Source organism: Macrobrachium nipponense, chromosome 36 (genome assembly GCF_015104395.2).
Source record: "Macrobrachium nipponense isolate FS-2020 chromosome 36, ASM1510439v2, whole genome shotgun sequence".
NCBI lineage: Eukaryota > Metazoa > Arthropoda > Malacostraca > Decapoda > Palaemonidae > Macrobrachium > Macrobrachium nipponense.
Genome location: NC_087220.1, coordinates 29,051,511 through 29,074,554, shown reverse-complemented (window position 1 = coordinate 29,074,554; position 23,044 = coordinate 29,051,511). Strand labels below are relative to the sequence as shown.

General features: G+C 42.1%; 1 long non-coding RNA gene across 2 annotated transcripts in view; it reads left to right on the top strand.

The window, feature by feature from the left end:
- The window catches only part of LOC135203292 (uncharacterized), an 87,988-nt gene that overhangs the window by 11,353 nt on the left and 53,591 nt on the right, over positions 1 to 23,044 (top strand). For both annotated transcript variants that reach the window (XR_010311902.1, XR_010311903.1), the window contains exon 2: positions 22,633 to 22,754. This is a non-coding gene — a long non-coding RNA (uncharacterized LOC135203292). The remainder of the gene's footprint in view (positions 1 to 22,632; positions 22,755 to 23,044) is intronic.

The following is a 23,044-nucleotide window of genomic DNA, read 5'->3' as shown; positions in this document are numbered from 1 at the left end:
TTATTGTTGAATATAAGCTGCCTTTTCGGGGTGGCGAATGGAACAGCCAGACGCTGTGGGGGGAAAAGTGCTAAAACGCACTTTATAAAAATTAAAAGTATATACTGATATACTCACATGTAATGAAGTAACACGTAGCTTAGTAGTAGAGTAGGTGTGGTCCAATAAAGTTGACATCTTGCCGTAGTGAAAAGCGAGAGAAGCAATTTTCCTGCCACTGTGTCTGGCTGTTCCATTCGCCACCCCGAAAAGGCAGCTTACATTCAACAATATTAACAATATCTTATTTCGAATATTAATGGTGTAATTCGCGTACAGTAAATTATTAAAACACTTTTCAGGGGCAAATGTACACCCAGATATCCTTTTATTTCCTTCAAACTTACACAGAGTGTAACTATTCAAAGCCTGGGACTCAATGTTACCTTGCACAAACACCACAGGCGGGTGGACAGATGAAAAAAAAAAAAAAGAGTATAGTTAGGCCTATTTACCTATTAATGTTGTTAGGCCTACCTCTTTAGATTTTCCTTAGCTCCTTGTTGAGTCTATGTTTCATTGGTTATGCAATTTAGGCTCTAAAGGATGTTTTTTATTATACCTATTAACTTGGCAATTGATTTTTCTTATACTTTTAGTGTTGCTAATGAAGGATTTGGTGTTGTTTATTGGCTGTCAAAAGGGATTTTGACGTAGGAAAAATCTATTTCTGGGTGATTGGCTCGTGTCGCCCTATGAAAGTATCCTTAATATCATTCTTTCTAGGCAAAATTAATCTAAAATTACCAGAGAAAAACAAAATTAAGAAAATGTCAGTAAAACTGACTCGCTTCACTCTATAAAAGAAGTGTCGGTATGAGAATATAGGCGGTTGGGATCACTACCACGAGTCATTCACCATTTAGACCTTCCAACATAAAATCCCCACCAGAGAGAGCTGATACGAAAGGTGATGCGGCCGCTACTACTACTACTACTGACGCCACGGACAGCAGCGCCCCTAGCGGTCACCTTAATTCATGAACATCTTGTCCTTGCAGGGTGGGTAAAAGAAGACAGGGTGGGTTTCATAGGGCGACACGAGCCAATCACCCAGAATAGATTTTTCCTACGTCAAAATCCCTTTTCTGGGCTCAGCTCGTGCGGCCTATGAAAGTGTTACCAGAGAAAACAGACAAGATGGGAATAAGGACAAATGAAAATCAGTTGTAAAAAAAGAGAGATATAATATAAGTGAATCAGGGACATTACAGTATATACAAACAAAGTAACTTAAAGCTAACTTATCCTAAAACAATGACATGATAAAGAAAGCAATCAATAAAAAGTACTTAAAAATTAACTTATATTAAACATAGTAATACCCAGTAATGTAATGGCAAAATAACAAAAATTGATTCACTTAATTAAGATATTTGCATAATATACAAACACATTGTGTTCTACCCTAGCATAAAAATAAGGGTAGAAACAATGAAGTACATTATAAGTACATAGCGTGGATGTCCCTAGCAAAAAAAATAAGGGACAATCCACCAATATGATTCTAGCGGCTAAGGATAGAGTATCCGAGTAGCATGGCAATAGGGTGAGGCATGTTGGACGAGGTAGGTAGAAAGGAGACCTGGATCTATACTACGACTACTATACAGTATCAGGAGAAACAATGTTTCCCGCTGCTACTGCAGAAAATTTTAAAGATTCCAAGGACTTTAGGTAATGACGTTTAAAGACTGTCGGTGATTCCACCCAGTATACTTTTTAAGATCCTCAAAGTGCATATGTTGGAAGTAATTAATTGAGGTGGCTACTCCTCTGATGTCATGTGCTTTTGGAAATGAATCAGGATTGGCTGTTTAATGAAGTAAAGGATCTGTTGTCTAATTCCTTTTACTGATAAACGTACCACCTTTTTCTCTATAAAGAGAGAACCTGAGGATCTTGAGGATGTACGAGATAGAAAGGCTCTTAAAGTTGATACTGGGCAGAGAGAAGGATCTTGCGGAAGTGGGATGACTTTCCAAGGAGCCCACCTTGCAAGGGGATCCTCATTTTTAGCCAAAAAGCTACGATCCGGCGCAAGTAGAACTTCTCCTGAGGGGAGGAATTCCACATGACCCGCATCTCTGGATAGAGCCGACAGTTCTGAAATTCTGGCTCCTGAAGCCAGGCTTAATAAGAATAACGTCTTTCTAAGAAGCATTATGAATGTGCAAGACGAGTTGTCAGTATCTGAGGCTAGTTTGAGGACATCATTTAAGAACCATGAAACTGCAGTAGGCCTTTGAGAAGGTCTAAGTCTAGCACAGGCTTTGGGAATGGACATAAAGTAAGATTCTGTTAGGTCTATCTGGAAACCCAACTGAAAGATTTTCTTCAAAGCCGATTTATGAGTAGTAATAGTGCTAGCTGCTAAGCCTTTTTCAAACAAGGACCTGAAAAAGGATATAGCTAAGTTGACTGTCATGGTTGTAGTGTTTGATTCTTTCAGGAAGGATGCTAATTTCTTAACAGCTGAGTCATATTGTCTAATAGTTGACTCTCTTTTATCTGATTCTAGGAAGAGGATGTTTTGTGGATCAATGTTAGTATCTTTGTTAGCCGCAAACTTCATGAAGTCCATAAAGTTAGGGTCTGAAGAATTCCTGAGGAAGCGAACACAGTCCTCATTTGTACTGATTGCGACAGCTTGGGATTGGGAATCCGTTGAGGTCGGAGACCCAATTCCATAAGCAGGGGATACCAGTTGCTTTTGTTTTTGGCCAGTCTGGAGCAATCAAGAGCTACTAGTCCCTTGAAAGTCCTCAGCTTGCTCAAGACTTTCAAAAGAAGATTCATGGAGGAAAAAACATAATTTTTCTCCATTGATTCCAATCTAACGACAGGGCGTCCGTGGCATAAGCCAGAGGGTCCAGGTTGGGGGCCACATAGCAAGGAAGCTTGTCGCTTGTGAGGCGAAGAGATCTACTGGAGACCTGGGACTCTCCGGCATATCCACGGAATGACCCGTCGTCCAGGGACCATTCTGATTCCAGAGGGACTGACCGGGACAAAGCGTCTGCTATCACATTTCTTACCCCCGCCAGGTGAGTGGCGGACAGATGCCATCTGTGCTTGCCTGCTAGCGCAAAGATAGCTATCATGACATGATTTACGTGTTTGGATTTGGACCCTCCTCTGTTGATGCAATGTACTACCACTGCACTGTCCAAAACTAGTCTTAGATTAGACTTCTTCGGGGGAAGGAGTCTCTTCAGGGTAAGGAAATACTGCCATTGCTTCCAGGACGTTTATGTGAAGCTGGCGGAACTGAGCTGACCAAGTCCCCTGAACTTGCTTGAATTGAGAATATCCCCCCCATCCGAACAGGGAGGCATCCGTGTGAAATGGTTAACTCTGGAAGGGGATATTGAAGGGGTACTAATTTGTAAGGTTCTTCACTTTTGTCCATGGACGTAGCTGATTGCGAAGGATCTGTGGAATTATTGACAACTTGTCTTGAGATTTGGCGTTTGCTCTCGATCGCCAAACTCGATTTATTATCTTTCAGCCTTGCTTTCAGGAGGATGTCTGTTACTGAAGCAAACTGAAGGGAACCTAGGATTCTTTCCTGGTTTCTCCTGATGTTTGTTTGCATTTGAGAAATTGTTTCACAGACTTGGCTATTTCTTTCCTTTTGGCCACCGGAATTGACAGATTGTGGGAAGACAAATCCCATTGGATTCCTAGCCACTGAAAACGAGACTCTGGAGTAAGTCTGGATTTCGTTTTGTTTATCTGGAACCCCAGATGTTCCAGAAATTGAACTACCTTTTTTGTGGCTTTGAGACATTCCTCGACCGTTGGTGCCCAGATCAACCAATCGTCGAGGTATGCTGCTACCATTATCCCTTGAGTTCTCAACTGTTGAACTACCACTTCTGCTATTTTCGTGAATACCCTGGGGGCTACATTCAGACCGAAGGGCATCACTTTGAATGAGAACGTCTGATTTCCTAGTTTGAAGCCTAGGAATGGACAGAAGTGCCTGGCTATAGGGATATGTTAGTATGCATCTGTAAGATCGATGGAGGATGTGACGGCCCCACGGGGAAGTAGGTCCGTACCTGCGAGATGGTAAGCATTTTGAACTTGTCGCAACGAATGAAAGAGTTTAGCTTTGACAAGTCTAAGATTACCCTTCTTTTTTGTTGTGCCTTTCTTTGGCACGCTGAATAAGCGACCTTGAAATTTTAGATGCTTGACTCTCGCAATAGCTCCTTTCTGAAGGAGTTCCTCTGCATAATGGTTCCTGATAAAATGATTTGATTGGAGGGGGATCTTTGATCCAACTCCAACCCAATCCTTTGGACACGATGCTCTGTGCCCATTTGCTGAACCCCACCTGTGACGGAAGAGGAACAGCCTCCCTCCTACCTCCGGGGGAGCCTCACTGTTGTTGGGCGGGTTGACCTCCGCGCCCTCCTCTGAATTGTCTTCCTCTTGCAGCTCTCCCTGTGCCACGCTGGCGAAAGTGGCCCCTCGCCCTGCTACCCCTAGAAAACCTATTAAAGGCTGGGTAGGCCTGGCTTTCATACATAGAGTTGAAGGCCGGCGAGACTGCGTAGGAGGTTGACGGTTGAGACTGAGGAGACAACAGGAGGATGGGTTGAGCCTGTTTTGAAGTCGATGGCTGTCCCTGTTGGGTAACTGGGACGGCCTGAACAAACTGCTGTTGCTGCTGTTGCTTCTGGTAAGGCTGGAACCTTCTGCCAGACTTCTTAAGCTTCTTACCAGCAGCAGGGGCGGTCTCTTGCTTCCTCTTGGAAGAGATGCCCCACCTAGCCCTAAGGCTCTGGTTGAGCCTAGCAGCCTCGTGGTGCACCTCGTTCACAGCGGACTCTGGGAAGAGGTCCGCACCCCACATGCTGGAAGCCAGGAGTCTATTAGGCTCGTGCCTGATAGTGGCCTCCTGCAGAACGTGCTTTCGGCAGTTCCTCCTAGCTTGGAAGAAGTCGAAAGCATCAGCTTGTACTGTCTGGAGCTGAGACTTGGCCAGAATCTTGAATAGCGGTTCTGTGCCATAAGACAGGGCAGCCATTTCTGTGATGATTAGGGAGTTAAGGGACCTCCCAAATAAACTAGTTCGAGCATCGAACTCAGCCTGAATCAGGAGTATCAGGCAGCCTTTGGAAAGATTCTCGCCAAACTGGTCCATTGCGCAGTCTGGCTTAAGCTTACCAATCGTGAACGTGGCAGGCAAGTTCTCCCACAATTCTCCAAAGGCTGGGAAGAGCGGAGAAGTAGACTCAGCTTCCCTCAGCTGTGGCATGGGCTCATCCTTGAGGACTGCCTGAAGAATCGCTTCCACTATTTTAGGTAGCGAACGGAAGAGAAGCCTCCTCCTCCGTCGTGAAAATAGTGAAAGGACTCTCGAAAGCCTGGAGCTTAGTGTTGGTACACTCCCAATCCTCTAGGCAGTGAACCCATTCCCGCTGTGCGTGCTCCCTACTATAACAGCACGTGTTCTCTCGGGAAATCTTGCCCTCTATCTAGTGAGAGCAGCCACGGTCAGGACCTAGCATACCCAATGAAAGGCCGAGTCAATCCAGGAGGATAAAACTCGAAGTCCTCAATTCTTCGAGTTCCACACTCCGGACAGAGATCATGCCGTCCTTGAATGGAGCATAAGCGGCCACTCTCCATGGTTAGCCATGGAGAAGGCTGTAGGGATTCGTATGGAGGTAACTGCAGAATGCCAGTACCTGCTACGGGGGAGCTTGGCTGAGGAACCTGAGAAAGCCCAGCAACACGGTCCTCTTGCTCTCTAACTCTGTTAGAGAGATCCTGAATGGATTGGCCAGACTGACTGAGGGTGTTTGACAGCTGTGCAAACATCTGTTCAAACCTGGTCCCGAGGGCAGACACCTGCGAGCCAACCATCTCTCCCACTTGCTGCATCACCACTGCCGAGAAGGCGGTGGGATCAAAGGAGCCTGGTCCCGCCACCCCAAACCGGGGTTACCGTAGTGGATGCGGTGGATGCCGGAGAAGGCGTTGACTCGGCTGGAGAGCGAGCCTTCTCCTTAGAAGCCTTGCTTCTAGAGCTCTTAGAGTACGAAGAGCTCGGCTTTGCCTTCACCGCGTCAGCGTAGGAAGTCGTAGACTTCTTTGCTTGAAGAAGACGACGACGACTTCTTAGAAGTCGTCTTGTGGAGGGTCTTCTGTTCTCTCTGTCCCTTCACCTTCGGGGTACAGAAAGAGCAGGGAGAGAGGCAGGGATCTCAGATCCCGTAAAGCCTTGGAAAGAAGCAGTAGAAGGGACAGGAGAAGAAGATCCAGGAGCGCCCAAGGAAAGACCTTGGGCGCCCGACACACCTACCTCAACCAACAAATCCTCTGCCCCTACCGCCATAGGCACGATGTTCAGGTCCAAGTTCGCCACATCTGGGACCGGCTCCTGCGTGGAGGCGACCCGAACGCCTGCTGCACCTCCTGCTGTATCGAAGCTATGAGAGGGGCTGCTGAGATGGGGTCAACATAGCCGGTCGACTTGCCACCGGGGAAGATCTGAACGGCCAGCTTCTTGTCGAGAATGTATGGCTGGCCCTTGGCGGCGTTCTTCCCGAAGCCGCCCACCCAAGCCTTCAGGGTTGCCAAGGCGACTTCCTTCACGGCGGCAGCCTGAAAGAGAAGGCGAAATGAAGATTCTAGCGGCGGAGACAGGGTTGAACAAGCTTATAAACTTAAGTGTTATTAGTGATACGACCAAGAAGTCTAAGAGTAGACTTACCCCACCCAACAGCTGACTAACAAGGTCGTAGCATATGGTGCAGGCTTCTGGGTGCCAGACGATCAGACCATTGTGGGTAGTGGCACACGGGGCGTGAGTCCTACACTCCTCATGGGTGCAGGGGTCGTAGAGAGTCGCGTTGCACCCCAGGACCTGACAGTTGGTAGCCTGTAAGTGGAAAGATACATAAGTATCAGGAGCACACTTACAGCCTAACAATTGCTCCGCTGCATGCCGGAGCGTGAAAGTTAGATTAAACCAGAGCCCCGCCCTAATACGTATGGTAACTAGGCGGTTGGAGTTGTCTAAGGCTACGCCGGAGACAGGAGAAAAAATCCAACCAGGTGTGGTGGGGAGCCATGAAACCACGACGGAGAACGACGGAGATGGTACACATAAATAAATTAAAACTAAATTTCACCGTAAAATTAGGGTACATCCTTATATTTATAACGAAGTATAAATTTTTTCCGTCTACTAGAAGAGTGCCCGGGTAAGGAGCGAGCTCTCCTCCGGTAGCGGAAAAAAGGGGATATAGTAGGCAAGCAACAGACCACTAGTAATGACCACCCCGCTCCCCCGCCCTGGGTGGGAGCCAGACGAAACTATAAACCAAAAGGGGCCACCCCCGGCTTCAACGGAGGCTCCGTTCATTACAGTAGGGGAAGGGTGGGACTGAGCAATAGGTGGGGGGTCCCGGCGTAACGCGGCGGGAGAGAGAGAGAGGGGGGGGGTGGCCTACCCCTCCCTGTCCCTACAACTACCCGCTCGGTGACCCGGTACCCGAGACAAGTGGTCGCCCTGTACCCCAGCTGGGAGGGAGCTCCTGGCCTCCTCAGAGAGAGAGGGAGGAAGGCTACTGTGGTTGTCATGGCAACCAAGGAGTCCCCCAGACCCCTCCCTATACCTGGTAGGGAGGGAAGGGGAAGGGTAAGGTGCTATGGGACAACGTGATCGCAAGTGGCCTAAGCCGCTGATAGCAACACAACCATGGAGGGGCCACGTGAACCAGACTGTACCAACACATGGTACATGCACCTAGGCTAGCCTAACACCCTAAATAATACTAATAATACATCGTAAAAGGGGGAAAAGACACTTTTAGTAAAAGAGAAAGAAGCCCAGGAGGAGGCAATCTGTTCCGAGGAACAGTTGACTACTCGGAGCCAGCGATAGCCGATGAAGAGCAAGAGCCGGGATGCTGGGCCAGAAACACAGTATAGCCCTAAATACCAAACTAAGAGAAATGGTAAAAGGGCTGTCCTAGCTATGAAAACGATGTAATAAACGATGAACGTAATATAGTAAGCCCATAAGTATAAGATGTCCCAGTATGGGAGACCGGGAAATCTTAACACGAGGCGGCATGCCGCCGCCACGAGTCAACTGGGAGACCGTATATGACCTATTAAGAAGGAAAATACTGGTCCCTGGAAGACTAAAACACAGTAAAATACTACTTATGAGGCACTTAACTTAGCCGATGCGATAGCTGCACGTTCCATCGTAGATACGAGGTAGAATTACGAAAAAACACAGCACGAGAGAAAAAAGCACTCAAGCGTGTAAACCTAATGATTAAGGATGACCGCTAGGGGCGCTGCTGTCCGTGGCGTCAGTAGTAGTAGTAGTAGCGGCCGCATCACCCTTTCGTATCAGCTCTCTCTGGTGGGGATTTTATGTTGGAAGGTCTAAATGGTGAATGACTCGTGGTAGTGATCCCACTCGCCTATATTCTCATACCGACACTTCTTTTATAGAGTGAGCGAGTCAGTTTTACTGACATTTTCTTAATTTTGTTTTTCTCTGGTAATTTTAGATTAATTTTGCCTAGAAAGAATGATATTAAGGATACTTTCATAGGCCGACACGAGCTGAGCCCAGAAATATTATTAACCTCGTACCTACCTAACATGGTTGGGAACCTTTGGGAAAGAGGGGTTTTGCACGAGGGAAAACTTTGGTAGAATCAATCTATCACATTGTTATTGTGGAATGCCTAAGTCATTATGGAGCCATGTATTAGAAGGGATTGTCTAAAGAAACTTATTATAAAAGGAACTATACTAACCTAACATACCCTAACCAAGTCTAACCTACCAAGGTTATGTTACCTAGCCAGGGAGCCACCCAGGACCCCTGGGGTGAAGGAAATGCCACTCTTTACCAAAAGCTTGACTATAACACTACGCATGTGTGATAGATTCCCAGGATGGTCAGCATACAACTTCTGAGGTTAATTGCAGGTTTATTACAGTCAACCAACAAAAAATAATGGTAAATTCTTAATGAGCATCCAAAATACTATAGGAAAAATCAATTTCTAAAGTAATAACCAATGCAGAGCTCTTGCTTAGTTCTGCCCTGGCTTTTACTTAGCTTTCTGTTAAGTCTATGTTTCGTTGGTCGTGCCGTGCGATTAGGTATTTCTGTAGGTATTTTTTTATATTTTATTGTGGGTAAGGATAACTAGGCCTAGTGCATGTGGAATGTCACATTTCCTTCATTTGGAAATTTAGGTGTACGTGAATGTGATGAAGATTAATTGGTTTTGTAAAGTTTCACAAATTAGGCCTAAGTGGGATTTTAGAATTAGGCCTAAGAATGTTTCTGACTTTATTGTCAGTAACAAATTAGTACTTAGAAACACAGGACATCCTTAGTGTATCTTGCAGTTATGGAGGACCTCAGTGAGTAACCAGGGTTTTTGGGTGGGGAAAAGTACTAAAGAGTGATCCCCATATGGGTGTAGTGCCATCAATGCACCTTGCATGGTGAACTGTAGTCATTACTTAACCCTTAATGGACAGATATCCTCATATGAGTATCAATAACAGGTTTTGGGTGGTGGACAGATTAACTCATGGTGAGCATCAATATTACAAGCCATCGATTTCGGGGAATTGGTTGGGAAAAAGGTTCTAAAGCCCATAAAAGGGATTTTGACGTAGGAAAAATCTATTTCTGGGGGAAGACCTGTGTCGCCCGGTGAAAAATCCCTGTAACTCATTTTTCTAGTATAAATAAACTATAATATACCAGAGAAAAAGCTAACATGGTTATGCTGAATTTACTACCCTCAGCGCGATCACCCAAAGGGTGTCGGTATAAGTATAGGGGCGTTGTGTTACCACAAACCACAGGACTTCTGCCATTTAGAAGGTTCCCTTCAAAATCCCCCACTTTGGTGGGAGCCGCTACAACGAAATCCCACCACCCGCCCTCACTCGCCACTACTACTAGTACCCACGCGCTACAACCCATTCCTGAAATAGTTCTACAAAGTTGGATTAGTCAGGGTGGGAATAGAATGATAATAGGGTTAGGGTTCACCGGGCGACACAGGTCTTCCCCCAGAAATAGATTTTTCCTACGTCAAAATCCCTTTTCTGGGTTCGTCCTGTGTCTGCCGGTGAAAACATACCAGAGAATGTTATAAAAGTTTTTAGTCTAAAATTATGTATATAAATAGGGTTAATGATATTCAGAATAAGGAGTTATAAATAGTTTTACTATTTAGTCTTAATATTACAACTTAACCCTCTTACGCCGATTGGACGTATTAAAACGTCGAGTCAAAATGTCTCCCGTTGCCGATTGGACGTATCATACGTCGGCTCAAAAAAGTTTTTTTTAAAAATTCGCGGGAAAAAATACTTATAGGCCTACCAGCCGAAAACTTTTGTATCACGCGCCTTGGGGGATTGCTGGGAGTTCACGGATCAAGGCGTTTATTGTTTTGTTTACATCGCTACGCAGGCGCGCAAGCGCGAATTTCTTTCTTATCGCACTAAAAAGTATCAGACACATCTCGGAAATTATTTCGTCACTTTGACATAATTATTGCACCATTTTAAATTATCCTTTACATGAAGTATTATATATGAAAATGTGCGCAATTTCATGCACAATACAACTAAAAAATACTCATGATTGTATCTTTTATCAATTTTGAAATATTTTCATATAAATAACGATAAGTGCAAAAATTTCAACCTTCGGTCAACTTTGACTCTACAGAAATGGTCGAGAAACGCAATTGTAAGCTAAAATTCTTATATTATAGTAATATTCAATCATTTTCCTTCATTTTGCAACAAATTGGACGTCTCTAGCACAATATTTCGATTTATGGTGAATTTATGAAAAAAACTTTTTCCTTACGTTCGTGCGATAACTCTTCCGATAAATTTTTCGTGCGATTGTCCTAATGTTTGCACCCTTTTAAATTTGCCGTTACATAAAGCTTTTATATATGGAAATGTTGCGCAATTTCATGCACAATACAACAAAAAGACAACCCATGGTTGTAGCTTTTATCAGTTTTTGAAATATTTTTCATATAAATACGTTAAGTGCAAAAATTTTCAACTTTCGGTCAGCTTTGACTCTACCGAAATGGTCGAAAAACGCAATTGTAAGCTAAAACTCTTATATTCTAGTAATATTCAATCATTTACCATTCATTTTGCAACGACTTGGAAGTCTCTAGCACAATATTTTGATTTATGGTGAATTTATGAAAAAAAAAAAAAATTACGTTCGCGCGGTAACTCTTCCGAAAAAATCAGAATTTTTTTGTGCGATTGTCGAAATGTTTGCACCATTTAAAATTAGCTGTTTCATAAAGTTTTATATATGAAAATGTGCGCAATTTCATGTAGAATACAACTAAAAATGATTGAAGGTTGTAGCTTTTCTCTTTTTTCGAAATATTTGCATATAAATCACGATAAATAGAAAAAAAAACCACGTTCGGTCAAATTTGACTCTACCGAAATAGTTGAAAAACGCAATTGTAAGCTAAAACTCTTACGGCCTAGTAATATTCCGTCATGTTTCTTCATTTTGAAACAAATTTGAAGTCTCTAAAACAATATTGTGATTTATGGTGAATTTTTGAAAAATATATTTACCTTCACTCCGCTCGCCGATTCGCGGCCGCAAGTCTCCGAAATACGTACATGGCATTATCCTAATATTTGCTCCTTTCATATTAGCCTTTTATAGAGTTTCATATATCAAAATGTGCGCAAATTCATGAAGAATACAATAAAAAATAATTGAAGTTGTAGCTTTTTCCATCTTCGAAATATGTGCATATGAAAAAATATATATATTAAAATTTCGACATTCGGTCAAATTTAACTCGTCCGAAATGGTCGAAATCTGCAATTCTAATCTAAAACTCTTACAGTATCGTAATATTCAATCATTTGTCTTAATTTTTGAAACAAATTGGAAGTCTCTAGAACATTATTTTTAGATTACGGTGAATTTTTGTTTTTGAAAAAAAAATTTTTTTGCGTCCGCGCGTAACGAATTCGTACATCATTTTGTGATAATATTTTTCCGGTGTTAATTTTATTGTTTTACAATGTATTATTATATCAAAATGATCGCAATTTAGTGTACAATACAACGCAAAAAAAAGTAACTGGTTAGCTTTGACCGTTTTTCTGCACAGCGTGATTTGAATACAATTATGTATGAATTTTTTTTTTTCGCTACCATATATCGCATTATTTACATAGGATAATGATATTATTTTTCATTTCTGATGGTTGCATTCTAAACTTCAGGCAATGACAAAAAAGGAGCCAAAAATGAACTCTTCAATCTTCAAAAGTACGCGCGCTGTAATTTTTTGAAAAAATATTTTTTCCACTTCCGCGCTCACTCCAAACCAGGCCCGGCATACGGGAGACGTTTGATTTTTAGGGCTCCGGCTTAAGAGGGTTAAACTAGTAACTCAATATTTTTGAGAAGTAAAATCCTTAACCCTTTACTGCTGACTGGACGTATTTTACGTCGACATTTTTTGTCTCTCGTGTGCCGACTGGACGTATTTTACGTCGACTTACAAAAGTTTTTTTAAAATTCGCGGAAAAATACTTATAGGCCTACCAGCCTAAAACTTTTGAATCGCGTGCCTTGGGGGATGCTGTGAGTTCACGGATCAAGGTGTTGTTTTGTTTACAATCGTTACGCAGGCGCGCAAGCGCAAATTTCTTTCTTGCCGCACTAAAAAGTATCTGTGACACATCTCGGAAAGTATTTCGTCACTTTGACATAATTTTTGTACCATTGTAAATTAGCCGTTACATGAAGTATTATATATGAAAATGTGTGCATTTTTATGTAGAATACAACAATAAAATACTCATGATTTTAGCTTTTATCAGTTTTGAGATATTTTCATATAAATAACAATAATTGCCAAAATTTCAACCTTCGTTCAACTTTGACTCTACCGAAATGTTCGAAAAACGCAATTGCAAGCTAATACTCTTATATTTTAGTAATATTCAATCATTTACCTTAATTATGCAATTAATTGGAAGTCTCTAGCACAATATTTCGATTTATGGTGAATTTATGAAAAAACCTTTTCCTTACGTCCGCGCGGTAAGTCTTCCGAAAAAAATCATACATGCGATTGTGGTAATGTTTGCACCATTTTAAAATTAGCCGTTATATAAAGTTTTATATATGGAAATGTGCGCAATTTCATGCACAATACAACTAAAAACAGCCCATGGTTGTAGTTTTATCAGTTTTGAGATATTTTCATATAAATAACGATAATTGCCAAAATTTCAACCTTTGGTCAACTTTGACTCTACCGAAATGGTCGAAAAACGCAATTGTAAGCTAAAACTCTTACAGTCTAGTAATATTCAGTCATTTATCTTCATCTTGAAACAAATTCGAAGTCTCTAGCAAAATATTTAGATTTATGGTGAATTTAAAAAAAAATCTTTCTTTCCCTCCGCTCGCAGATTCTCCGCCACAAATCTCTGAAACCCGTACGTCCCATTCTCGGAATATTTGCTCCATTTCATATTAGGCATTTCATAGAGTTTTATATATGAAAATGTGCGCAATTTCATGTAGAATAAAACGAAAAATATTTGAAAGTTGTAGCTTTTCTTATTTCCGAAATAATTGCATATAAAAAATATATATATATAAAAAAATTCGACATTCGGTCAACTTTAACTCGTCAGATATGGTCGAAAACTGCAATTGTAAGCTAATACTCTTACAGTATAGTAATATTCAATCATTTGTCTTCATTTTGAAAGAAATTGGAAGTCTCTAGGACAATATTTAGATTTATGGTGAATTTTTGAAAAAAATATTTGTTTATGTCCGCGCGTTACGAATTCATGCATTATTTTGTTATAATATTTTCTCTGTGTTGCTTTTATCGTTTTACAATGTTTTATATACCAAAATGATCGCAATTTAGTGTAAATTACAAAAAAAAAAAAGACGTTGTTACCTTTAACCGTTTTGCGCACAGCGCGATTTGAATACAATTATATATGAAATATCGTTTTTGCGCTATCATATATCGCATTATTTATATATGATAATGATAATTTTTTCATTTCTGATGGTTGCATACTAAACTTCAGGCAATGACAAAAAAAGGAGCCAAAAATGAACTCTTAATCTTGAAAATTAAGCGCGCTGTGATTTTTTGAAAAAAAAAAATTTCTGCTTCCGCGCTCACTCTGAAACACCTCCGGCACACGGGAGACAATTTTTTATTTACCACTTCGGCGTTTAAGGGTTAATATACAATTAACATCAACAGTATTAAAATATACAATACTGAAAATATATATCTTCTTAGCTCGTTGGGCTTAATTATATGTCATACAGACCAAGCAAAGTGTTATAGTACTTCTACAGTAGTGCTTAAAAGTAATATATATATATACATATGTACAATTGCATACAATAATCCGGTAGCGGGATCAACAACAAGCGTCTAGCCTGGTCCGGGAAAAAAATATGGTGGGGAGTGTGAGCGATTCATGCAGGTAGAAGGGTCATGCAAAAGGGAGATAGTAAAAGGAATAGCTCTATTAAGGGTTTCTAAGGAGAACTGTCAGTCTGTTCTTCAGGAACAACCACAGCACCAGCTGCCACTGCTGAAAATTTTAGGGCCTGTAGATTTTTTAGGTAGTGGCGTTTAAATACTGCTGGGGACTTCCAACCTGTGTACTTTTTTAGGCCCTCAAACTTCATGTTTTGAAAGTAATTAATCGAGGTAGCAGCTGCTCCGATATCATGGACATGTGGGACTGAATCCGGATTAGCTTGCTTAAGAAAATAAAGTATCTGTTGCCTAATGCCTCTTAGAGTTATCATTCCTCCTTTTGAGATGTTCTGGTCATAAAGGTTTTAAGTGTATGAACTGGACATAATGATTTATCTGCTAGAAGAGGAAGAATTTCCCAAGGTGTCCACCTATTCTGTGGATCTTCATTTTTTGCTAAAAATTGTCTATCTGGTGAAAGTAAGACTTTCCCAGATGGGAGGAATTCCACATGTCCTGGATTCCTAGAGAGGGCTGACAATTCAGAAATTCTAGCTCCAGAAGCCAGAGCTACTAAGAATAATGTTTTTCTTAGTAGTGCTGAATACAAACAATTATCATTGTCCAAATCTGATGCAAGTTTAAGTACATCATTTAAAAACCATGATATTGTTTGAGGATGGCTTACCGGTCTCAAACGGGCGCATGCTTTCGGAATAGAGGAAAAGTATGTGTCCATTAAATTAATATTGAAACCTATTTGGAAAATCTTTCTTAGGGCAGATATAATTGTGGTAATAGTGCTAGCAGCTAAGCCTTTCTCATGTAATGATCTAAAGAAAGATATTGTGAGATTCGTATTCATTTCTTGAACATCCATATCCTTCAAAAATGTAGCCAATTTTTTCACTGTGGAATCATATTGTCTAATTGTAGAATCCCGTTTATCAGATTCCACAAATAGAATATTTACTGGATCTATGTTTGCTTCTTTTTGTGCAGCAAACTTCATGAAGTCCATAAAGTTAGGGCACTCAGAATTCTTGAGGAAGCTGACACAGTCTGCGTTTGTACTATCTGTGTTAGGTTCGGGGATGGAATCTTCTGGGGTTTGAGTTTCATCTCCATGATGAGGGGATACCAATTGCTCTTCGGCCAGTTGGGTGCCACTAATGCCAGCTGACCTTTCAATGATCTTAACTTGTGCAGTACCTTCAACTGGAGGTTCACTGGAGGAAAAAGATAAATACTACTAACTTGTGATTGGACTCCGAGGCAAAGAGATCCACCTGGAGTCCTGGAATCTGAGTTGTAATCCATTTGAATGAATTGTTGTCCAGTGACCATTCTGATTCCAGTGGGGTTATTCTGGACAAGGAGTCTGCTACTACATTCCTTACCCCTGCCAGATGAATTGCTGACAGATGCCAGTGGTTCTTTTCCGCTAAGAGGAATATTGCTATCATTACATGATTCAACTTGTTGGATTTGGATCCTCTTCTGTTTATGCAATGGACTACCGTAAAGCTGTCCGATACGATTCGAATGTGGATCTTCTTGGACGGACGTAACTTTTTCAGTGTTAAAAACACTGCCATCGCTTCCAATATATTGATATGGAATCGACGGAATGTTTCCGACCATGTTCCTTGAACTTTCTTGAGGGGTGAATATCCCCCCCAACCGCTCAGAGATGCATCTGTGTGGATGATCAGAGATGGAGGAGGAAATTACAGCGGAACTGATTTGGATAGGTTCCGTTGTTTCGTCCATGGAAGAAGTCTCTTTTTTAGAATATCTGGAATTCTTGAAACCTTGTCTCTGAATTTGAGATTGGCTCTTGATCTCCAAACCTGACTGATATCCTTTAATCTGGTTTTCAGTAGGACATCTGTTACTGATGCGAATTGAAGGGAGCCCAGGATCCTCTCTTGTTCCCTGTGAGACGATCGTCTGTTTTTGAGAAAGCGCTTTGTAGCTTTCGCTATTTCTTTGATCTTTTTTGACGTAAGAGATAGCTTGTGATTCTTCAGGTCCCACTGAATCCCTAACCATTGGAATCGAGATGCTGGAGTCAGTCTGGATTTTGCCATGTTTACTTGGAACCCTAAAAATTTTAGTAAGTCCAGTACTTTGGATGTCGACCTTCGACACTCCGCTTCGTTGTTCGCCCAGATTAGCCAATCGTCCAGGTAGGCTACTAATAGTATTCCTTTCTTCCTCAATTTCTGAACTACTGTCTCTCCTAGTTTTGTGAACACTCTGGGTGCTACATTGAGCCCGAAGGGCATTACCTTGAATGAGTAGGCTTGCTTGCCTAGTTTGAATCCTAGGTATGGAGAGAAGTTTCTGGCTATTGGGACGTGATAGTAAGCGTCTGTAAGATCTATAGAGGTGGTGACAGCCCCACGGGGAAGTAAGGTCCGCACCTGTGAGATTGTCAGCATATGGAACTTGTCGCAGTGAATGTAAGAATTGAGACGAGACAAGTCTAGAATTACACGTTTTTTGTTCGAGTCCTTCTTTGGGACACTGAACAACCGTGCTTGAAACCTTATGCTCTTCACCCTCTTTATGGTGCGTTTCTGAAGAAGATCCTTGGTATACTCTAAGAGGTCCTCCGTTGGTTTTTGGAAGAAGCTGACTGGAGGGGGAGGGCCCTTCTCCCACTTCCAGCCTAGACCCTTTGATACTATACTGTGGGCCCATGGACTGAAGGTCCATCGATCCCTGAATAGGAACAGTCTCCCCCCTACCTGGGAGATCTCACTGGTTGGTTGTTGGTCTAGCTCCTCTCCCTCCCCGGAATCCCCTACCTCTTGCTCCACCTCGCAATCGAGAGCCTCCTCTGGCTCGACTACTCCCAGCATGTCTGCTATATGGGCGAAAAGTATTTCTCGCCTCATAAGCGGGATTAAATGCTGGGGAAGTCACAACTTGGGATGAAGTAGAAGGTTGAGGTTCCGAGGGTGGTTGGACCAAGACATATTGCTGTGGTGCTGGCGCTTTAGAGGTGGACGGCACTGCCTGCATATATCCATGAGGATGGGCCGTTTGATAAGGGTTATACCCTCTTGCCTTCTTTTTGGGGCCTTGTTGATGAGATGTTCCATCATTATGGCGTTTGAAGGGAAGACCCCATCTTATCCTCAGACTCTGGTTAGCCCTTGCTGCCTCATGTAAGATGTTATTAACTTCCTCTTTGGGGAAGAGGTTTTCTCCCCAAATGGATGATTTAATTAGCCTATTGGGCTCATGTTTTACTGTAGCCCCAGCCAAAACATGCTTTCTATAGGCCCTTTTTGCTTTGACGAAGTCATATAAGTCTGCTTGGAAAGTCTGTAAAAGAGCTTTCGTTAGGACTCGGAAGACTTGCTCATCCTCATAAGTCGTTGCTACCAACTCCGCCGATGTGACGGAGTTGATAGATCTGGCTAACCTTGCCCTCGCTTCGAACTCCGCCTTGATTAGATGGTCGGGGAGTTTGGGCAGTCTTTCGGAAAATAAGTCTGAAGCACAATCCGGCTCCAATTTAACCTAAGTAAATGTCGCCGGAGCATTAGTCCAAATGTCCAGTCCTGTGGGTAAAAGGAGAGATGTAGCCTCCGTTTCCCTCAGGACTGGCATTGGTTTGTCTTCAGCTATTGCTTGCAAGGTTAACTCCGCCACTTTAGATGTACAAGGTGACGGAATACCTTCTGGGGTGACGAACATGGTATATTTCCCCTTGTCAGTTTGGTATTGCGCATCTCCATTCTGATAGAGAACGGACCCAGGCAGCTTGGGCCTGTTCTCTGGGGAAGATCACCGTCTCCTTGGGCACTTTGTCAACTCTGACTAGCGCATGTTGTGCTAGTCTAACAAAGCCTGGGAACGGGAATTGAAGACCAGGTGGGAAGAGCTCAAAGTCTTCAATTGGTCTTGTACCACACCCCTCAATAGTCAATCTCCCTTCCAGGAACGGGGCATGTAGGGCCAACCTCCAAGGGTTCTCCTTGTCAAAGGGGGGAAGCTTTGAAGCATCCGGAACCATCATGGATAGGGCTGGTGTTCCTGAGTGAAGGAGACCGGAGAGCATCTCCTCAAGGGGTCTAATCCTCTCCGTCAATGACGAGAGAGCTTGATTGGAGATGTCCGGTGTTGGCCCAAGGCGTGCATCTAGCCGCTGATCTATGACTCCACTAACCTTAGTTAGTAACAGGTTAGTGAAGGCTTCTGGGTCGAAGGCCTGTTCCGCCGCCTTAGAGAATGTTCCTGTCCCTTCATTAGGGGAAGGATTTATGGCAGCAGGCTGATTGACGGACGATGTCGATGGCTGTGAAGCCAAAGACAACTCCTTCGCCGCTGGCGGAACAGGCCTCATGCCTTTCTTTAAAGTCTTTTTGACTTGGAATTACCGACGGAATTCCTTGTTTGTCACTGGGGTTAGAGAAGCCCTTAAAGGATGAAGAAGAAGAAAGAGAAGAAGGACTGGGAAGGGAACTCGCTCCACTTACCTCCCTAGCTACCTGTTCCTCCGTGACCATGGGTTCGGCGTTGATGTTGATCGCCGCCACATCTTGCTGCTCCTCCAAAGTAGTTGTGGTTGCCGCACGGATAGCCTCGATGAGGGGTTCGGCAATGTCTCTGGCCACCACTGTTGTTAGCGTGGCCCCCGAAAAGATTATAGCACAGAGGTCAGCGTCCAGTACGTAAGGCTGACCTTTAGGGACATTCTTGCCGAAACCTCCCACCCATTTGCGAAGAGCCACCCTTGCATCGTGGTACGCCGCTGGATCCGTCTGTAAGCAATATTTGTCTTAATGGCGGATCCGTTCACTCATTTCTGAATTTATATGACTATATTACGTAATATATCCAAGCCAATTTCGTAAATGTCCTTACCTGCTCGTTGGACATGATGGACACCAAGTCATAACAGACTGTACAAGCGTCTGGGTGCCAGACCACGTAGTTGTCTAGTTGCACGGCGCAGTTGGCATGCGACCAGCAAACTACGTGGCCGAATGGATTCCCCAAAGATGCATGGCAGCCCTCCGCTTGGCAACGAACCACCTGTAATATGAAATATCTCAATGAGTTTTCTTTCCCTTGGTGGCATTTGCTAAAATTATCGGCGAAATATTTTGTTGCCGAAATATTCCGTCTAGACATGCAATTAAGTATTTTCTAGAAAACTCATGCATGTTTCTATTTGTTGGCGAAATATTCCGTTGCCGAAGTATTCCGGTACCGACGTAACACTAGTTATCCACAACCTGTATTAACTAGGTTATAAAACTTGTAAGTTTGTTGTCGTTTTTATTTGTCGGCGAAATATTCCGTTGCCGAAATATTCCGGAACCGACGTAATACTAGTTATGAACAACTTGTATTGACTAGGCCATAAAACTCGTAAGTTTGTTGTCAGATTGTTGTCGGCGGAATATTTCGTCTCCGAAATATTCCGTCCCGACGTAGCAGTTTAAGTTTTCTAGAAAAACTCATCCTTTAAGTTGTCGGCGAAATATTTCGTTGCCGAAATATTCCGGGACCGACGTAATATTATCAATTGGCTTATCTTAAGGTGGCTTATAAACTTTAAGTGTAATAGCATAAACTGAAACTTCCCGTAAGAGGTATGCTTAGATCTTATACACCGAACTTCGTCGATGCCGAAGAAGGGGACAGTTCGCCCATTTTTATAGAAACATCGACTGAGAAGCCATTGTATATTAGAAAATGGCTTATCTCTATAGTTGCCGAAGCTAGGAATGAATCAGTCTGAATTCCGGCAATGCCGAACTTTGAATACTACTACGCTTATACCCTGCCTCTAATCACTCCGTTAAGGGACAATCCCACATATGTTCTCTGTTCGCTGAGGCTCCAGAGATATTAAAATTAGTAATTATCATAGGAAATAATATCCCTTGTTTAATTTATTAGATTAGAGGTTTGTTTGTAATAGTCCATGTTGCCTGGCTCTACCCCTGATCCAAGATGGGTATCACCCATAGGCTACGTAGCCTAGATCTCTCGCTGACTGGCCGTGGCTTGTCGCGATCGAAGTGGTCCAACCCGGTCAGGAGGCTATCCAGGTAGGCTAGGCACATAGTACCATCACTTAGGGTATTTTTATTTAGTCTAAATATAAAATATTTTACAAGGTGCATAGGAGTTATCTCTAACTATCTAGTACTAATCTACATAGCCCCTGGCATCCCTGAAATACACACTGGGATGGGCAATTTTCCCCGACCGTACAAACAAAGTCACTTTTTAGACCTAGATCGCTAGGACGAGAAAAAACCTGCTTTGAAGCTTATTAGGCTTATTAATTTTAGCTAACTAGGGGTAATCTAACCATGTATCCAATTAAGGATCAAATATGGTTGTCGTTGTGAGACTAGCCTAGATTCGAGAAGGGCTCACGAGCACCGAGATCTTATCGTATTAGTATATAAGCCATATCAATATGAAATGCAACCAATATCTGTTCTAACAGAAATATCACATTTTAATAGCTTATGAATAAAGCTAAGCCTATATATATAATTTTAAACATGTCGTGCGGAATTCGCTTTAGCTATGCCGACGCTCAAAATGGCGGCTCAGCCGGCGGCACCCCCAACCTGTATTTTGAGGGGCCTGGGCCAATAGCATACTTAAATTAACTTAAATATGATAAAAAACCAAATTGGGGTACTCAACTTCGAAGCAGAAGAAGCTTGAGCACTCATTATTAATCCAAACAGTGTCGAACACAGCACAAAGAATTTCTGTAAAGCGAACCGCACGACTCTATTTACAGGAATGGGTTGTAGTGCGTGGGTACTAGTAGTAGTGGCGAGTGAGGGCGGGTGGTGGGATTTCGTTGTAGCGGCTCCCACCAAAGTGGGGGATTTTGAAGGGAACCTTCTAAATGGCAGAAGTCCTGTGGTTTGTGGTAACACAACGCCCCTATACTTATACCGACACCCTTTGGGTGATCGCGCTGAGGGTAGTAACTTCAGCATAACCATGTTAGCTTTTTCTCTGGTATATTATAGAGTTTATTTATACTAGAAAAATGAGTTACAGGGATTTTTCACCGGCAGACACAGGTCGAACCTAGAAATTCACTAATGTCAACTTTTAGACTCACCCAGATCAGCATAGTTGAGCTTAAGGGGGCATGTTGTGTTTCTCTTCCTCCCATGACGTCTTTTTATTTGTTTGCTCGTAAAGATACCCAAGTGTTGTTGTTGGTTTTAATTCTCATCTGTTATGATAGTATGTCAGTTATAATTGTAATTTTGCAAAGAAATATTATGAAAAACATGTATAATACAGCATCTTCAATCTCAGTAATTTTACATAATTATTTTATAATAACTATACTAGTACTCAGAATTTGTTACTGATTTTGGTTCTTATCTGTTTTGATAGTGTGTGAGCTGTAATTATGATTTTACAAAATAAAATAAGATTATATGTATATTAGAAAACACTTATAATCAGACATCTCTAGTGACTGTCCAGCTTTCAGCAAGAACATATAACAGGTAAAAGAAACATATCTTTGACAAAAATTTTATGAGAATCTAAAGTGTTTTTCAGTATCTGGTGTCATTAGATTTTTAAGGAGTTGCAATACCATTTATAAATAAGGTCTAATACATTTCAACGACAACCAGCCCTATCATATTTAAGAAAATTAACTCAGTAGTCTGGTTAAGCTGTTTATTATTAACAATAATAATACGTAATCTTTTATTTAAAGTACTCATTAAAAATGATATTAGATATTAGCATTGTAATTTTGCCACATTTTAAAAATGTAACCTAATCAAATTTTGGTTGCCGATCTTTGGTTATCAGCAGCACTGAGTCTCGGCGCTGTTATCGCTGATTTTCGGTTATTGGTGATTTTCGATTATTGTCATGCTGTCAGGAATGGAACCCCTGCTCCCCTGCTAATAACCAGGGCCTGCCTGTAAAGGGGTCAAAAGTCTAAAATGTATTCATGGTACCCAGTAAGAATTCAAAATCTTCTATTTGACAGGATCCAAAATGTCGCCAAAGGCTAAGAATACCAGTGAGATTTCCCATGAACCCTGCTAGATCTGCAACAATCAGACACCCACAGGAAGAAGTGACTGCATCACCTATACCCAATATCAGGCTGTAAGAATTCCTTTAGGGCTACAGACTATCATTCTATTTAGATCTACTCTCACTTTTACCATGACTAATAAGATTTACCTCCCTGGATGACAAAGTAGGTGACATGTTGGAGAAGGAACCTTAACACCATTTTTCTTAACCAGGTAACATAGTAACTAGAACCACAGGGGGATGAAAACAATTGATCTACTTGAATGTACTCAACGAGAATTAATTTTCTATATTTATAAACCTATTAATTAATAATAGCTTATCTTGTCATCAGTATAATCTTTTGATATATAATGCAA